The sequence below is a fragment of the Coenobita brevimanus genome, chromosome 94 (assembly GCF_032717465.1).
Source record: "Coenobita brevimanus isolate Jiangsu-jjx chromosome 94, ASM3271746v2, whole genome shotgun sequence".
In the NCBI taxonomy this organism is placed as follows: domain Eukaryota; kingdom Metazoa; phylum Arthropoda; class Malacostraca; order Decapoda; family Coenobitidae; genus Coenobita; species Coenobita brevimanus.
Genome location: NC_137047.1, coordinates 40,237,836 through 40,256,310, shown reverse-complemented (window position 1 = coordinate 40,256,310; position 18,475 = coordinate 40,237,836).

The following is an 18,475-nucleotide window of genomic DNA, read 5'->3' as shown; positions in this document are numbered from 1 at the left end:
TAGTGGATGTTGGAGTGGCCCTGGTGAGAGGATAGTGTTTGGAAACTCCCTGTACTGTTGTTTGCAGATGATACTGTGTTGTTGAGTGAAGATGAAGGGGAGCTGCAAGGCTTGGTGGATGAGTTTGAGAGAGTGTGTAAGAAACGGAACCTAAAGGTGAATGTAGGGAAGAGTAAAGTGATGGTCTTTGAGAGAGGTGAAGTCAGTGAATGTACAGCGAGGTTGGATGGTGAGGAATTGGAAAATGTGAGTACGTTTAAGTACTTGGGTAGTGTGATGAGTAAGGATGGAGGTTTGGAGGGTGAAGTGCTTGAAAGTGTACAGCAGGGAAGATAGGTTGCTGGTTCTTTGAAAGCAGTGATAAGAAACAGGGAAGTGAGCATGGAAGTGAAAAAGTTACTACATGACAGTACAGTATTGTGATACCAACTCTAACGTACGGAATTGAAGCTTGGACGTTGGTGGAAGGACAAGTCAAGAGTGAGAGCAGTGGAAATGAGTTATTTAAGAGGAGCCTGTGGAGTCACATGGACAGACAGGCTGACGAATGAGGATATAAAGGAGCGTTGTGGTGTTGATATGGATGTGATAGGAAGCATTATGAGGAACACACTGAGGTGGTTTGGCCATATGGAGAGGATGGAGGGTGAAAGACTGACGAAGAGAGTGTATGTTAGTGAGGTGGAGGGGGGAAGAGGGAGGGGGAGGCCGAGGATGAGATGGAGGGACGGGGTGGAGAGGTATATGAGAGAGGGGGGTGTGAGTTGGGAGCAGGGCAGTGAAATGGCGGGGGACAGGGCGACTTGGAGGCGATTTGTTTGTGGCCACCCCAAACGGGATTGAGGCGTCTGGCAATAGATAGATAGATAGATTTTCTAATACCTTCCTTACAACACTGGTTAGTGATACTGGTTGGTAGTTGAGTGGATTTTGTCTATTCCCTTCCTTGAATAAGGGAACGATGTTTGCTTTCTTCCAAATATCAGGTAGTTTACCTTGACTCAAGGATTTCTTGAAAATTAAAAATAATGGTTTACCCAACTCCTTTGCACATTCACTTAGCACCCAAAATGAAATTTCATCAGGACCATTTGCTTTTCCTTTGTCTAATTTACTTAGCTCCTCCTGTAATACTTTTTCTGATATTTTTCGGAGGGGACTTAAATGGTCATGTAGGTGAAGCAGCACAAGGTTATGAAGGAGTGCATGGGGGATGTGCGTTTGGTCTAAGGAATGCAGAAGGGGAAAGGATACTCGAGTTTGGGGAGGCAACTGACATGATTGTGTGCAACACATATTTTAGGAAAAGAGACAGTAGGTTAATTACGTATGAGTCTGGGGGAAATAGCAGTCAGATAGATTATTTTCTGGTTAGGAGGGCCGATAGGAGGTTAGTGAGGGATGTTAAAGTTATAGGAAGTGAGGAGTGTGTGCAGCAGCACAAACTATTGATTTGTGATATGGTGCTTAAAGAACAAGTGATGAAAAAGAGGACTTATGTACCTAGGAGGAAAATATGGAAGCTGAAAAACCAAGTAGTACGGGATGCCTTCTATAGCGAGTTGAGGAAAGTGGTTGCTGAACAGGGAGCTGTAGACAGAGGCGTTAATGAACAGTACAGAGCCCTCAAGAACAATTTCTTGAGAGTTACTGATGTAACATGCAGCTGGACAAGAGGACCACCAAGACATAAAGTAACTTGGTGGTGGGATGAGGGTGTAGAAGCTGCAATTAAGGAGAAAAGAAGGCTTTTCCGGGAATGGAAGAAGGGTGGTAGCAAAGAGGAATATTTGGCTGCCAAGCGTAGGGCTAGAAAAGAGGTATACAGGGCAAAGTCTGAGTCACAGAGACAATTACTTGATAACCTAAATCATGGGGAAAGGAAAAATATATTTAGGGTGGCAGGTCATGTGAAGAGGGATAATCGGGATATTATAGGTGAGCAGTGTGTGAAGAATGATGAAGGAAGGGTAGTGGTGAACAGTGAGGATATTAAAGATGCATGGAGAGGGCATTATAACCGGTTGTTGAATGAGGAGTTTGACTGGGACAGGGAAGGTTTGGAGCCAGCAGATCCAGTGTCTGGCCCTTGGCCTTTGATTGATACTGCTACTGTGAGTGAGGCAATAGGCAGGATGAGGGTGGGGAAGGCAGCAGGTGTGTCTGGGCTGACTGCCGAAATGTTGAAGGCCTCAGGCGATATAGGGGTGAGTTTAGTCACTGACCTGATAAATAGGATTATTTATGAGTGTGTTGTCCCAGATGATTGGCTGAAGAGTGTAATTGTAAATGTGTATAAAGGGAAGGGTGATGCCCTGGAAAGAGGAAATTATAGAGGTATAAAGCTTTTAGATCAGATAATGAAGGTAATGGATAGAGTTTTAGAAGGTATGATTAGAGAAAGAGTGAATATTGATGAGATGCAGTTCGGGTTCATGCCAGGTAGGGGGACCACTGATGCCATATTCATTGTTCGACAGCTTCAGGAAAAATATATTGGTAGGAGAAGGGATCTTTATTTTGTTTTTGCTGATTTGGAAAAGGCCTTTGACAGAGTCCCTAGAGAGGTGGTGAAGTGGGCAATGAGAAAGCTTGGCTTGGAGGAGTGGCTGGTTAGGGTGGTTGTGGCCATGTATGTGGGTGCTCACACCCAGGTGAGAGTGAATGGAGATTTGAGTGATGAGTTTTCCGTGAATGTTGGTGTGCATCAGGGGTCAGTCTTGAGTCCCATGTTGTTTATCATGGTACTTGAAGCCCTTTCACGTGACTTTAGAAACGGACTCCCGTGGGAGTTGTTGTATGCTGATGATTTGGTGCTGATTGCAGAGAATGAAAGGGAGGCGGAGGAAAGGTTTAGGAAGTGGAGAGATGGTATGGGGCAAAAGGGTTTAAGGGTAAATGCAGATAAAACAAAAGTGATGATATCTAGGGTTGGTGGCGGTACTGTCAAAGACGAGGGAGAGTGGCCATGTGCAGTTTGCCACAAGGGCGTGGGAAGTAATTCCATCTTGTGTGGTGTGTGTGATAAATGGGTGTATAAGAGATGTAGTGGAATCAGAGGTAGACTGCAAGATAATGCTGATTTTATGTGTACGGCGTGCCGGGGTGAGCAGGTGGAGATTGTCAGACGGGAAAGGATTGAACTTGCTGGTGAATCTCTTGAGTGTGTGGAAGAGTTTTGTTATTTGGGAGACATGTTGTGTGCTGGAGGTGGGGCTGGAGCTAGCTCTGTGGCTAGGGTGAGAATTGGTTGGAAGAAGTTCAGGGAGCTCTTGCCTCTCCTGACATTGAGAGGGCTCTCCCAACGTGCTAAGGGGTCTTTGTATGCAGCATGTGTTAGGAGTGTAATGCTGTATGGCAGTGAGACCTGGGCAGTGAAGGAGGAAGATATTCGCCAGCTCAGACGTACAGAAATGACAATGATTAGGTGGATGTGCAGTGCGTCCCTGCGTCCAAGGCCTGGAGGGGCTGGGTTTACAATGGAAGAGTTGAGAGGTAGGATGGGACTGGAGTGTATTGGTGTTGTGATGAGGAGAGGTAGATTGAGGTGGTTTGGACATGTGGAGAGGATGGGGGATGATAATTGGGTGAGGAAGGTGAGAAGTGTTAATATTGGGGGTGGGGTTATGAGGGGTAGACCGAGAAAGACATGGGACGAGGTCATTAAGTGTGACCTTAGGGTTAAGGGACTGAACAGGGAGGCTGCAATGGATCATGCAGCATGGAGAGCCGCCATTAGGTGACCAAGGCCGACACATGCAAGCATGTTGGAGCCTTTAAAAACGAAAACGATATTTGTATATCTGGTAGTATGTATGGGCATGCATGTTCCACATAATCCCTCTCAAATTTTTTTTCCTCTGTAAAAACTGATTGGAAATTCTTGTTTAGTGCTTCATAAATATCCTTCTCTTGTGTATAGGTGATTCCCTTGTCCATAATGGATTGTATTTTATCTTTTACCTTGGTTCTGCTTCTGATGTAACTGTAAAATAGCTTCGGTTGAATGAAAGACTGACTAAGAGGGTGTATGTAGGTGAGGTGGAGGGAGGGAGAGGGAGAGGTAGACCGAGAATGAGGTGGAGGGATGGAGTTGAGAGGTATATGAGGGAGGGGGGGGTGAGTTGGGGGGAGGGTAGTCAAATGGTGGGTGACAGAGCGACTTCGAGGCATTTTGTCTGCGGCCACCCTTTGCGGAATTAGGGCGTCGGGCTATAGATAGATAGATAGATCCTCCTCAAACTGTTTTTGGGCTTCCCTCCTTATTCTTGTATAATCGTTGCTTGCCTGTTTGTAATTATTATATGCACTTTCACTATTATGTTTTCTCTGTGTGTGTGTGTCTGTGTGTGTGTGTGTGTGGTTCAGTGGCTGAAAGACAATGCAACAGCTCTCCATCATTTTCATAGCCTTTCTTCCTGACTAGCACCACAGTGTTAATCTGATGTTACCTGTCAGCATTCAAGATGGAGAGATGGCAATTTCATGCCGTTAAAATTAAGTATTCACCTGCTACACTAAGTTAAACAAAGATCCCTAACCCCTTTCGACTCAGTACATGGCCAAATATAGTTAGTTTGTTTTCATCTGACAGAACTGGGCCACTCTCACAACTTGAAGAAATATTTGATCTATCAGACCATAAATTTTAATACAAATAAAACTTAAGATTAAGGGGAGATCGAATAAAAATTATAAGAAAAAAGGGTGGGAAGATATTACCTACTACAAAACAGAGGGAGGAAAAGTTATGGAGTATATGAAGGAAACAGAACAGAGAATACAAACACAGGTCATAAGTAATATGGAAAAGTTGAATAAAATAATCAAAGACAGTGCTTACAAAAACCTTACAGCAAAATACAGAAGGAGGATAGATAAGACTGGACAAATAAAAGAAGAACCTTGGATGAATAAAAGTATTAGAGAGGGAATAAAAAAGTGAAAGTACTATAATAGACTTACAAGGAACGCTAAAACACAAGAAGAAAAAGAGAGGAATAAAGTTTTATATCATGAACAAAAGAAAAAGGTCCAGACAGAAATAAAAGAGGCCATAACCATTCATGAAGTAAAAATAACAAAAGAAATAACTCAAGGAGAAAATAGAAGCAAAAAATTATGAGAAAATATAAATAAATTAAGAAAGAAAAAAGGAAAAGAAGAAAGGGAATTAAAGATATATAATGAAAATGGAGAAGAGTTAGAAAAGAAAATATCAAAACAGAAATAGAGAGATATTGGTCAAAAATATACAACAGACAACAAAATGGAAAAGATATGGTGTGGGGAAAAAAAAAAAAAAAAAAAAAAAAAAAAAGTACAAATGGATAGCCAGCAGAAACAACACTGGAAAAATCGAGATAAAAAGACAAAATAATGAAAATACAGATGAACAAATAATAACAATCACGCAACAATTGGGGGAACATATGGATATGGCATTAACAATAAAGAAGAATACAACATACATGGAAAAACCAGTAGTAACAACAATACAACTGAGAGAAAATATAAAGAAACTAAAAAATAAGAAAGCGCCGGGACCAGACATGCTACAACCAGAATTATATAAAATCCTAATAAAAAGTGACAAGATAATGGACACAATGATAGTGTGTTTTAATGAAATAATAGATAAAGGAAAGGTACCAAAAGGATGGAAAGAATCAAGAACTATAATGGTGCCAAAAGTAAACAAACCAAAAGCAAATGAATTAAGACCAATAGCGTTAACTAACATCTCGTATAAATTATTCATGTCAACTGTCATAAAAGACAGAATAGAAGAGCATCTAAGGAATAATAATGAAATAAAGGAAACACAAAATGGATTTACTGAAGGAGGAAGAATTGAAAATTACCTTTTCATTTTAAAATATTGTATAGACAAAATTTATGAGCAGAAAAAGAGTCTAATAGTAATATCAGTAGACTTTGCAAAAGCTTATGACTCAGTAAAGAGGAAGAAAATGATTGAAATACTAAAAGAATACAAGGTACAAGAAGATATAATAGAGGTAATAGCAGACACTTATACGGGGGACAGAACAACAATAGAATATGGCAAAGAAAAGAAAACAGAAATAAAGATTAATAGTGGCATAAGGCAAGGATGCACAAGCTCAACCATAATATTTAAAATGATAACCTACTATATAATAAACAAGTTGGAAAAAGAAGGCACAGGGTACAAGGATGAAATATTTAAAATAGCAGCACTGTTCTTTGCAGATGACGGGCTGCTACTAGCTCATACAATAGAAGAGGCAGGAAAAATAGTAGACAGCTTGACTACAGTAGGAGAAGAGTGTGGGCTTAATATAAATAAAACAAAAAGTAAAATCCTGATCTTTAACATGAAAACCAAACCCAAAAAAATAAGAGAGATAGAATTAACAAATGAAACCAAATATTTAGGAATTACAATAAACGACCAGAGAAGATGCTTTAGAGTGCACAAGAGACAGATAATTGAAAAAGCTAAAAAGATGGCAAACATCACATACACAATTATAGCCCACAGTGTCAATAAGGTACTACTAGGCAAAACTTACTGGAAAAGTGTGGTACTCCCAACTATACTGTACGGAGAAAATATACTAGAATTTACAAAAAACGAAATAGAGGAACTACAGAGAATTGAAAACAGCGTTTACCGATACATATTAGGGGCACCAAGATATGCTCAGATACCAACACTGAGAGGAGAAATAGGGACATCATGTATGCAGAGCAGAATAATGGAAGGATATATTAAGTATTTAAAATATGGATTAGAAGAAGGTGAAAATGACTTAATTAAAAGAATAATGCAAGAAAAAATGGAAAGTAGAGAAGACCAGTGGATATGTACAGTAAAAACATACATGAGAGAAATAGGATTAGAAAATAAATCACTAAAAAATATTACTCGTAGTATTAAAGACATCAAAGAAGAAGTACAGAATTGAGACTCATCTCAGTGGAAGAAAGAAAGAAATGAAAAAAGGAGTCTGGAAATTTATGAAAATTATAAATCAAATATAAAAGAAAAAATATATGATAATACCAAAGCATCCATAATACTATACAAAAGTAGAACAAATAAATTACCACTAAATGATTGGAAGAGATTTTCAGGGGGCAATATTAAATGTGATTTGTGTGGGGCAGCAGAAGAGAACATAAAACACTTTTTATTATGGTGCCCATTGTATCAGGAAGACAGGAATAAGGAAGAACGCCTACAACAGCCTTATATAGAAAATGAAAACAATTTAATAGGACAATTACTGTTCAGTGAAGAATATATAAGAAGAACAAAAGACTACTTATATCATATATGGAGGAAAAGAGAGAAATTAAGGAAAGAAAGAGGAATACCTTAAAAAAAAAAAAAAAAAAAAAGACGAGCAAAACACGAGGTAAACACAAGAAAATTAATTAACTAGAAAAATAAATTGACAAGAAGTGTGCCAATGCAAAGGCAATACTCCTCACCTATCAACTGAACTGAACTGAACTGACTGAAGACTAAAAATTGTAGTTGTATGAGGTGGGAAAGAAACTCCTTGGTCATTAGTCAAATCTATCCTCCGACGTGACAATACCTGGCCGTCAACTAAAGCTGAAATGTAGTTATAGTTCTTTACAGGTAACCAGTGAAGACTCATTCCTACCTCACAGCTGAAGCTCCTCCAGTGTCATGCAATTACAGCAGAATTCATGCAGTGTGAGTGGCCCAGTTCCCTCAGGTGGAAGCAAATCGACTTTAAACACCAGTTACAAGGTTTGATATTAAAATATTTGACGTGAAAATCAGATCGAGTTTTAATAACAGCAAAAAATAAATGTTACCCATTCCCAGTTACTTCAAGACAGATATATTATTTCCTCTCTTAGTTTACCGTGTTGCTAATCCCGGACTTACCTAATAGTCAGGAAAGATTAGGAAAAATAATAGATTTAGCTTCACTACTGCTTTTAAAACCAAGAGTCACTGCCAGTCGTTTGTAAAATTCACTAATGGAAAATTTTTTAAATGATCGTAAACAAATACATTACTCCAATATAGTTTTTATATAATTACAGAGGGTTGATAATCTGTGAGGTAAAAATGTTGGCAAGTTATTTTTAAGACTCAGCAGTGCTCATAATTTCCGTTTTGTGAAACTAATGTGGTAAATAGGTAGTTATCAGCAGCCCGTCCACTTTGGTGAGTAAAATAATACTGTACAGTAAGGAATGCCTGTTATGTTAGTGATTCTTTGAAAAATAATGATATACAAAGCTTCCTATCAATAGTGTACATTTAAAGGGGGCGTATTATGCCTGGTCGGCTTTTAGTGTGACTGTGGTCTGTGTTTGGCCCTTTATAGCCACCAGAAAATGCCATCGGCCTCAGTTGTTGTGTCGTCTGTAAGGTGGTGAGACGGTTGCTTCATCTCACGTGTAGGTCTTAAGCGTATTACTTGTTTTCTGCCCAGAACTTCATTGTTTCAGTCGATAAATAAGTGTTTTGTTACTACAGCGTTTGTTTTAACTTTCATTTTGGCAAAATGCCGAGGATAAAGTTGTCTTTCGGTGAGGAACACATACCCTGTTATGGTTACCCCCATGTTATGGTCAAGTTTAATGATAGGTGGTACTTGACACTACTTGATACTGGCTGTCCATTCAGTGTGTTGCCCATTTCATATGCAAAAGAATGCGGTTTGTATTGTGAAAGCAAATTAAAGCCAGTACCTGAATGGGACTCCTAGGAGTGGGTACTTGGTGGCCTGGGCAACACAGAGGTGGTGGTGGAGACCGAGAATGAGGCAGAAAACATGACTATTTTTCCTTACCTTGTTATAAGTGACGACAATACTGATGCCCCTTTGCTGGGTTTGGATACACTGATAAATTATAAGTGTCAGCTAATCGACTATCCGGAGGATGATAGTATGCATGTACTTTTTGAGCATGCTTTGTCATTACCAAAATTGGCTTTGCGAAAAAGAACTATGTTTAGCATCAGTGGAGTTGAGGTGGAGGGGCTGTTAGATACTGGTACTGCCGGAGTAGAAATGCCGCCACGTGATGCCAAAAAGTGTGGTATCAAACTCAGACGGTTGGAACCCCCCCTCCTTCAGTCAGTAATGTCGGGTTATGTCGAAATATATAAGGAAAGTGTTGGTTCAGTTCCTGTTAGGCTTGGCGATCATACCAGTATGTGTATAGTTCATGTGGTAAAAGGCCTTGGATATTCAATCTTTGGGTTAAGTGTAATTCTGAATTATGCCAGGGTCTCGGTTACCGAGGAAGGTGTGATCTTGTCAGAATATAGAGTATTAAGTGATGAGGTTGAGGAATCTTGAATAAGTTTGGTGTTTTTTTTGTGCGTGAGTTTGGTCTTGAACTCTTGAATTCATTGTTTTCAATGTTCTTTAAAGACTGTCTTGTTTATTTTCTTTTTCTCAATGCTGTCTTCTAATGGACTCTGTTTTTTTTTTTTTTTTTATTATTATTATGTTAGCTTTTCTTATTTGTATACATTAAAGGACATATATTATTGTTCTTTTATATTCACTTTACACAACTTGGGTGTTATTTAACCCGGACCCCTTTCTTATGATAATGAGTCATCAGCTGCAGCATCTATTTATAACCATTGTGAACAACAATTGGCCCACCCTGCAGCCTTGTTTCTACTTGCCCAAGCACCATGGGGTGGCACAGAGTGCTCTGCTGGTAGACAGAATGGCTCAGCAAGCAAGTTTTTGTGCCCACCGGGCGAAGAGAGCGAAAGAATGACGTGGATTGGTCAGCGCACTCCCCTATTTGTAAACAAAGAAGATGGTGACCTCTTCAACTCCGTACTACATGTGCTCCAACTGTGGACTTTTTTCTCTCCATTGAGGAGGTTGAACTTCACCAAATTCATTTGGAGCTGAAATGCCCACAATGACGAGACAACACAGGGACGTCACGACACCCACCCCAGAGGAGGACCAGGGAGAGGCTATTAGTGCGCACACAGTACCCCGGCAGTATGGGCCTATGTCTCCTACTACCTTGTGCCCCTTTTCCCCTCAACAGACCCGACGAGAGTTACATAGTGCTGGTGCACTGCTCTCCAGCTGGACCAGCCCTTGCCAGGTTCGGGGTGGGGCTGATTTCTTAGTCCCAGAAAGCACCCGAGTGACGGCAATTATCCGAACTAGGCAAGAGACAACCACTGGCCACTCTGTAGCTCCATCCCCTTCTTCTGCAAGAAACCATTGATGGCCACTAGCCATACTAGGGGAGAGACAGCCACCGCCCGCTCTCCATCTGTAGCTGCCTTTGGGAGTTGGACCTTGGTGACGGCCAATAGCTGCACCAGCAGGCAGGTGACGGCCACTAGCCGCACTTTGTCTGCTGTCCCCTCCCCTCAGGACCTCGTTGATGGATACTAGCCACACCTGTGAGCGAGTAATGGCCACTAGCCACACCTAGCCTACAGTCCACTTGGGGAACGAGGCCCCGGTGACAGGCACTGGCCGTATGAGAGGACAATTGACAGCCAGTAGTCGCACCTCGCCCAATAGGACTCTGGTGACAGCCACTAGCCACAGCAGTGGACAGGTGACGGCCACTAGCCGCATTTCGCTCTCAGTCCTGCCCGGAACTCGGGCCCCGGTGACGGTCATTAGCCGCACCGGCAGGAGAGGGATGGCCACTAACCGCCCTACCCCTGCTGCCCTCGGGGCTTCAGCAACGGCCACCACCCACGCCAGGGAGAGCACAGGCACTGCCTGTCTCTCGTCCCCTGTGACTTCCACTCCGGAGGACGTCTCTTGTTTAGCCCACTCATCCTGCGGCTGAGTGGGACACCCCTCCCTTTCTCCTCACAGAGGTAGTCCCCAGGAGGAGCTACGCCTGGAGGAGGTAGGGCAAAGCCCCATCGTGACCCCGGGGGTTTGAGCAGTACAGCAGGCGCCCAGGCGAGACCACTCCTGACGGCGACCTGACCTGAGGGAGACCACAGTCCTCGGACTCACTGAGGCACCCCCAGAACCCCAGGGCATGACCTCCCCAGCCCCATTGGAGGACAACCTCCTCCCCAGAGTGGGCACAGACAAGCGTGCCTACTCTCCGTATTCGATCCCAGTCCTTAGGACCGATCTCTCCATCGAGGCCCCACTAGGAACGGGCCCCTCACCTTGCCACCCAGCAACCCATCCCAGACGACGCATCCCCTGAGAGTAGTCCTGTGCCCTCTAAGGGAAGGCATACCTGACAGACACCTACAGACACCCTGGGGTCTCAGCAGCTCTGACAGAGTCCTCCAGTTTAGACAGTGTCTTTGTACCTGTATAGTGTATTGTGTCTAATTTGTATTTACATTATATTCAGTGCTGTGTTAATTTGAGATAATATACGTGTAAGGTTGGTTGACCCGAGTTTTTATGCCTTGTTCCTCTGACAGTGTATTCTAGTTCCGGTCTGGAAAGAGAACTCCGGCTCAGCTGCTAGTGCCTTTAAGACGAGAAGTCGACCTAAAAACACCTAGCATAACAGAAATATTAAAGATTCCTTGGGTATAGTGACTAGTTTATAGGTTTGTTTGCAAAACCGCTATGAGCAGGGTGGTGACGAAGCACCTATTTCTGAGCTAAGGTGCAGTATGAGGCCTCCCATCATCATCATCACGCATACAAATATTATTAATGTGTTAAATTGGAGTTTTATTCACACTTGAGCATACACACTTTATCAAATATACTTCTTCAGTCAGTGCTTGAGCAGCATCCTCTGCCATCTTGAATGTTTTTGTTGGTCAGCTGACCTGTGTCTATTTGGCCAAGCCTTTTTTCGCTCGATCTGCAGCGCGCGGTAAAACCCAAGTAGACACAAGGCAGGACTGACCCCTGATATACCCTGATGGTAACCTCTGACTCCTCGCTGTTGGTGCCTCTAACACTTCTCTTGTCACCTATGCAGAAATTGTTTTGTTCTGCATTCCTTAAAGAACTGTCTGGATTATTTTGTTTTTCTAAGTGCTGTTCCTTAAAGGACTGTTTAGTTTATTTTGTTTTTCTCAGTGCTGTTGTTGTAAGGACTATTTAGTTTTTTTTGTTTTTCTCAGAGCTGTTGTTTAAAGGACTGTCTTGTTTATTTTGTTTTTCTCAGTACCGTTCTTTAAAGGACTGATTATTTTTGTTGGATTACAGTGTATGATTTTCTAACTTGTACAGTACCAATTCTGGAAAGGACATTGATTATTTTTCTTTTGTATTACACTAATTGGGTTATATTTAAGTTTGACTCCTTCTATAAAACTTTGAGTCAATAGCCACAGCTTCCGTTTGTAACTATTATGAACATAATTTACCTCAGGTCTGATCCTGATCTTAATCTCAAACTTGTCATTGTTCTTTTGACTCTAATACCTCTTTTAAGACAGGGAGACCCTGCCAACATGTTTTGTTTCGTTTCATTTATCAAGGTTCTAATATGTACTTTCAGGCATTGGCTTTTGTTACTTAATGGAAGCACTCCATACGCCTCTGTCTCTGCCAACCTCCTCATTCAGTCCCTTATCCCTGAGGTCACACCCGGTGACCTGGTTTCAGGTCTTTTTGGGTCTACCTCCCTCAACCCCACCATTGACTTTCACACCTCCCATCCTCTGCATGCAGTTGACATCTTCCATTCTCTCAACATCGTCAAACCATCGTGGTCTTCCCCTTATCACACCACCAATATTCAGTATTTGAATCCCATCCTTCCTCTCTACTCCTCAGTCACAGTCCTAACCCCCCAGACCTCTCATTGAAGGGTACGTAACACATCCATCAAATCACTATTATTTGTGTACAGTTGAGCCTACAAGTATCCCCTTCCCTTAGTACACAGGTCTCACAACTATACAGCATTACATTCCTAACACATGCTTCATTCAAGGACCCCTTAGCATGCAGGGAGAGCCCTTTCAGTGTCAGCTGAGGCAACAGCTTTTCATTCAGGAACTGATTATAATGTTCTTTCCAAGTATTTTTAATATCCCCACTGTCCACCCCAACCTTTACTTCATCATTCTTTACACACTGCTCATCTGTGATATCCCTGTTTTCTCTCTTCATCTGATTTTCTACCTTAGATACCACATTCTTCCTTTTAGCACAATTAAGCTATCCATTAAGTTTCTGAAGTTCATATTTTGCCCTCTGTAATTCCTTTCAAGCCTTATGCTTTACAGCGTAGGTGACATGTAGAAGGTATTCTTCTCTTTTATTAATCCTGTTCCATTCCTGCACAAGTCATCTTTTCTCCTTAACTGTGCCTTCTACACCTTGATCCCACAATCACACACACACACACACACACACACACACACACACACACACACACACACACACACACAAACGTATTCTCTTTTATTAATCCTGTTCCATTCCTGCACAAGTCTTCTTTTCTTCTTAACTATGGCTTCTACACCTTCATCCCACAATCATGTTACCTTGTGTCTTGGTGGGCCCCCTCCCTTCCACACTCATGACACATTGTTCTTGAAAGCTCTACAAATCATTAACACGTCAGTCTACAGCTCCCTGTTCAGCCACCACTCTATACATCTCGCTGTAGAAGGCATCTCCTACTTGTTTTTTAAGTTTCCATATATTCCTCATGGCTGCATCAGTATTTTTCTTCACAACCACCACTTTAGTATTATACAATGTCACATAACAGTAATTTGTGTTGCTGCTCACAATCCTCCCTATAACATTCACGTTCTTCACTATCCTTCCTTCAGCCCTCACGACCAGGAAATAGTGAATCTGGCTACTATTACTTCCTGACTCATATGTTGAGCACCAAGCCAAAAATCTTTTCTTTAGTTCCCAATTTATGGTACCGGTACTGCTTCCTGCAGGACTTATACAAAAGCTTTTTCCATGTCCAAAAAAACCACCATACACCTCACGATAAGTGTAGCCAAAGGTACACGTAGAGAGATGGGGAGGTTGATTGTAGATCATTGAAGCCCTGTCAGAATAGTCATGCGACACAGTATAGCTCAAACTTGTCACTGCTTAGTAAAATGGTGTGTCGTCGGCTAGAGTGAATAGGTTTGTCTCTCAGGGGTGTGAAATCAGTCAGAAGTGAGGATTCAGATCCTTGTGGCTGGAGTCGGAGTCGGCATCCTTCTTCAACATTCATAGTGATATAGTTCTTGAAAGTGGAAGAATGATACCCAGTACTGAATTTTAATACAGTATGAGGGTATTTTCTAGTGAACAAAATGTATATCCAGTAACTTTTCAGGTACAGTGTGTATCCATATGCCATTAAAAAAAAAAAAAAAAGGAAATTTAAACAAAAAAAATAACAGCAATCACTTGGTAAGGAAGCTTTCTTGATAAAGTGTATATATTAATCATTTGAATTCACATACATCCTGTTTAGTTTATTCTTGCTGGGGTGATGTGAAGCCTACTACAGTATGTATGGTGCCCCTGTTAACTGCGTGGAGAGATGCGAATGAGGTGTCCGTCAGGGAACCAAACCTTCACGCTCTTTCCTGCACCTCACCACAGTGAGATGCTGTCTGCCGCATAAGAACATCAGTTCATTACACAAGATGGCCCTGCAGAGACAGTTGTTTGCCTGCAGTTGATTGGTCTGCTCAGCCAGACAGACTAGGGTCACTCAACTGCAACAACGGTTGTTACTAGACAGTTTTATCTAACTTGGAATAGTCCTCTCGGATAAAGGGAGTTTGAGTAAATGCATTATATTGAAGGGGCTAATGAAGGCTGTTTCTAACCCCTCCATCTATGAATAGTTTCTCCTAAGCTGAAAACTGAAGGTAGCAAGAATAAAGTAAAATGGATGTAACAAAGGGTTAATGAAGACTACATTTAATCGTTTTTGTTTTCGTTTTTAAAGGCTCCAACTTGCTTGCATGTGTCGGCCTTGGTCACCTAATGGCAGCTCTCCACGCAGCACGATCCATTGCAGCCTCCCTGTTCAGTCCCTTAACCCTAAGGTCACACTTAATGACCTCGTCCCATGTCTTTCTCGGTCTACCCCTCATAACCCCACCCCCAATATTAACACTTCTCACCTTCTTCACCCAATTATCATCCCCCATCCTCTCCACATGTCCAGACCACCTCAATCCTTTCAGGCTGTGAACTCTCTCCTGAGCTATAAACTACTGTATATAATTTTGAAGTTAGGAAGAGTATCATCATCATCATCATCATCAACCGTTTGAGTATCCACTGCAGGACCGGCCTATCCCGACCGAAGTAGGGACGATACAGCCAATGTATTTCTACCCAAGTGGCTTAGGCTGTCTGGTAGAGATTGTATGTAGGGTGAGAAGTGCGTGTAAGTGTGATTGTAGTGTTGTTGTGGCTTTGGATGTGTGTGTTGTCTGTGAACCAAGTGTAATCGGCCCGCACAAGCCGACTGGTAACCTGTATATCATTAGGATTGTTGGGGATAAGATATTCTCCAGTAGCTTATTTTGTGTGTCTATTCCTGGGATTTTAACCCCATGAATCCGATGACGTACTTTATACTTCAGATTTTATTTAGCTGTAGAGATTTTTTTGAACTTTGAGGAGTTAGATTGAGAAAGTAATAATAAAATCAGAAATACATTAATGGACTGAAGGGTATTGACAGTACTTTATACAACATTTGAGCTGTGTGGAGTAACTCTGAATTTGTCAAAAATGGAGGTTACACAATGAATTATTAATTTTACCATTGAAGCCTTCAGTGTTCCTCCACAGAGCAGTGTATAAAAATGATGTGTTCCATGGAGGAGCTTCAAAAGTGCCATGTGTCTCAAATTCTATATTCTGTCCTCTGATTTCTTCATTTTGATTATTATGTATTTAGAGTTACTCCACAAAGCTCCCCATACGGAATACACTTTCAGAAAAGTAAAGATATTTAAATATTCCTCAACTTTGGGAAGACTCTACAAACTGGAGAGGTTAAATGTAGCGTCCATGAAGCCCTTTGATACAATGTCTTCCTCAAGGCTGAAAAAAAGCATCCGGAGGTATGATCATTATTAGTTACAAAACTAATAAAGAATGGGTAAATGTGACAGGCACATATGCAGCTACATGCAGACAGGTGTATCTATCTGATAGAGCCAGTAATCCAATGGCTGCAATGGGGAATGAATGTCATTTCATTGGACATGTTGACAAGTTCTTCCACTCCCTCTGTTATATTTTTTCTTTCTGGCATTCTCTACTCTACCTCACTCTACCTACATGTGGGAAATAGTGATGGTGATGTAAAGTATATCTTAATCCTTAGGGTAAATTGGTACAGTATTATTTTGCTGATGTTGATTATTTTTGTAGATTTACTCTACCCATTATTAATGTATGGTATATTTTAAGCTTAAACTCTGGTATTTTTGCACATTATTATTTTATGTACAGTTAGTCAGAAAGTATCATTGCCCGGAAATTTAATAAACAATGTTTTTTCCTTATGTGTGTGTGTGTGTGTGTGTGTGTGTTTCTTACATCTCTGTTTATGTGTATACAGTAGAACCTCGGTCCTCGAACACAATCCGTTCTGGAAGGCTGTTCCAGGACCAAATTGGTCGAGGACCGAACTAATTTTCCCCATAAGAAATAATGTAAATCATTTTAATCCATTCCAAGACCCCAGATGCTTACCTGTTTAAGTTTCAGCACTGGTACCAGTGCTTTCCTTTACGAGGTGCCTATATTTCTCTTGCCTTTTCACAAATTATGTACTCACTAACACTGTCTCCTGCTAACTGTTTCTCATTGATGAAGATAAGCAATAATTTTTCCACTTCTTCAATTATTTTCGGCACTACTTTCCTCTTTTCACTGCCAGTAGCCGTACTGGATGAACTTGCTTTCTTTGGAGCCATTATTAGGGGCTAATACTGCACTGAATCAAGAAAAATGTGAAGCACAGCAGGACGACCACGTTGACGAACAACAAAGGTGGACACGTGACTGTCGGTCGGCCAGCTTCCCTTCGTTTGGCTACGTTCAGGTTGGTCGAGGTCTGATGTTTTGGTCGACCTCTGGAGCAAAAATTTCTTGAATTTTTTGGTCGAGGTCCGATTTGTTCGACATGTGAGACGTTCGAGGACCAAGGTTCCACTGTGTTTCTTATATCATTGTTTAACTGTTTCTTATTCTTTGTTTCTTATATAACTGTTTGTATGTCTCTTTCTTTTCTGTTTATGTCAGTTTCGTAACTGTTACTTCAGGCTAATGCCATGTTGTAGTACTTTAACCCCTTCACTCTGTTATATTTTTTCAACTCTGTTCTTGCAACCTACAATACTGTACAGTATTATTAAATTACTTTTCAAACTAGAAATCTTACATATAGCTTTGATTATCTTTTTAACTACAGGAAAGCTCTCAAACTGAACAAAAGAGTATGGCGGTAGCTGACAGTAATAAAAGAAAATATAATAATAATAATAATCATCAAACTGAAGGGGTTAAACAAAATGGAGTGTGGGTATTATAACAAAACACATAGGAAGTCAAGAATTTAAAAACTCATCTTGTATCAAAATGTAAAGCACAAGAAGGGCAATGATATTTTTTTTAAGTGTCATACATTTCTGTACAATGTATTGGGAATGTATAACTGTGTGATATACTGTCAGTGCAATATATAGGATAATACAAGTATATAGGCAATATATTTACTCCTTATGCTTTCATTTTACCACTGAATAAATATAGCTGTGGTAGATGAACACAAATCTACTATGGTAACCAAGAAGAATCATTTCTACCTCACAACTAAACCTCATAGCATTTCATGCTACATAACTTATTAATATACTTGTGTGACTGACCCAGTTCCATCAGATGAAAAGAAACTGGTGATAGTAAGGAAGGAGACTTTTCTACCTCACAATTAAAGCTCATTGAATTTCATGCAACATAACTTATTAATCTACTTGTGTGACTGGCCCAGTTCCATCAGATGAAAAGAAACTGGTGATAGTAAGCACGGAGACTTTCCTACCTCACAATTAAAGCTCACTGCATTTCATGCCACCTTTGTATTCAAGTTGTATCAGCATCTGAGTTTCATCAGATGAAAACCAAATGGTTAGTGACCAAGATGATTCATTCCTGCTTCACAGCTAAAGCTTATAACATTTCATACAACCATAACACAGTTTTCAAGCTGTCAGTGGTCCAGTTCCATCAGATGAAAACAAAATGACTAGTAACCAAGGAAATTCATTCCTACTTCACAAGCAAAGCTTATCAAATTTCATACAACCATAACACAGTGTTCAAACTGTCAGTGGTCCAGTTCCATCAGATGAAAACAGAATGACTAGTAACCAAGGAAATTCATTCCTACGGTACTTCACAAGTAAAGCTTATCAAATTTCATACAACCATAACATAGTATTCAAACTATCAGTGGTCAAGTTCCATCAGATGAAAATACACCAACTACTGTACCAGTA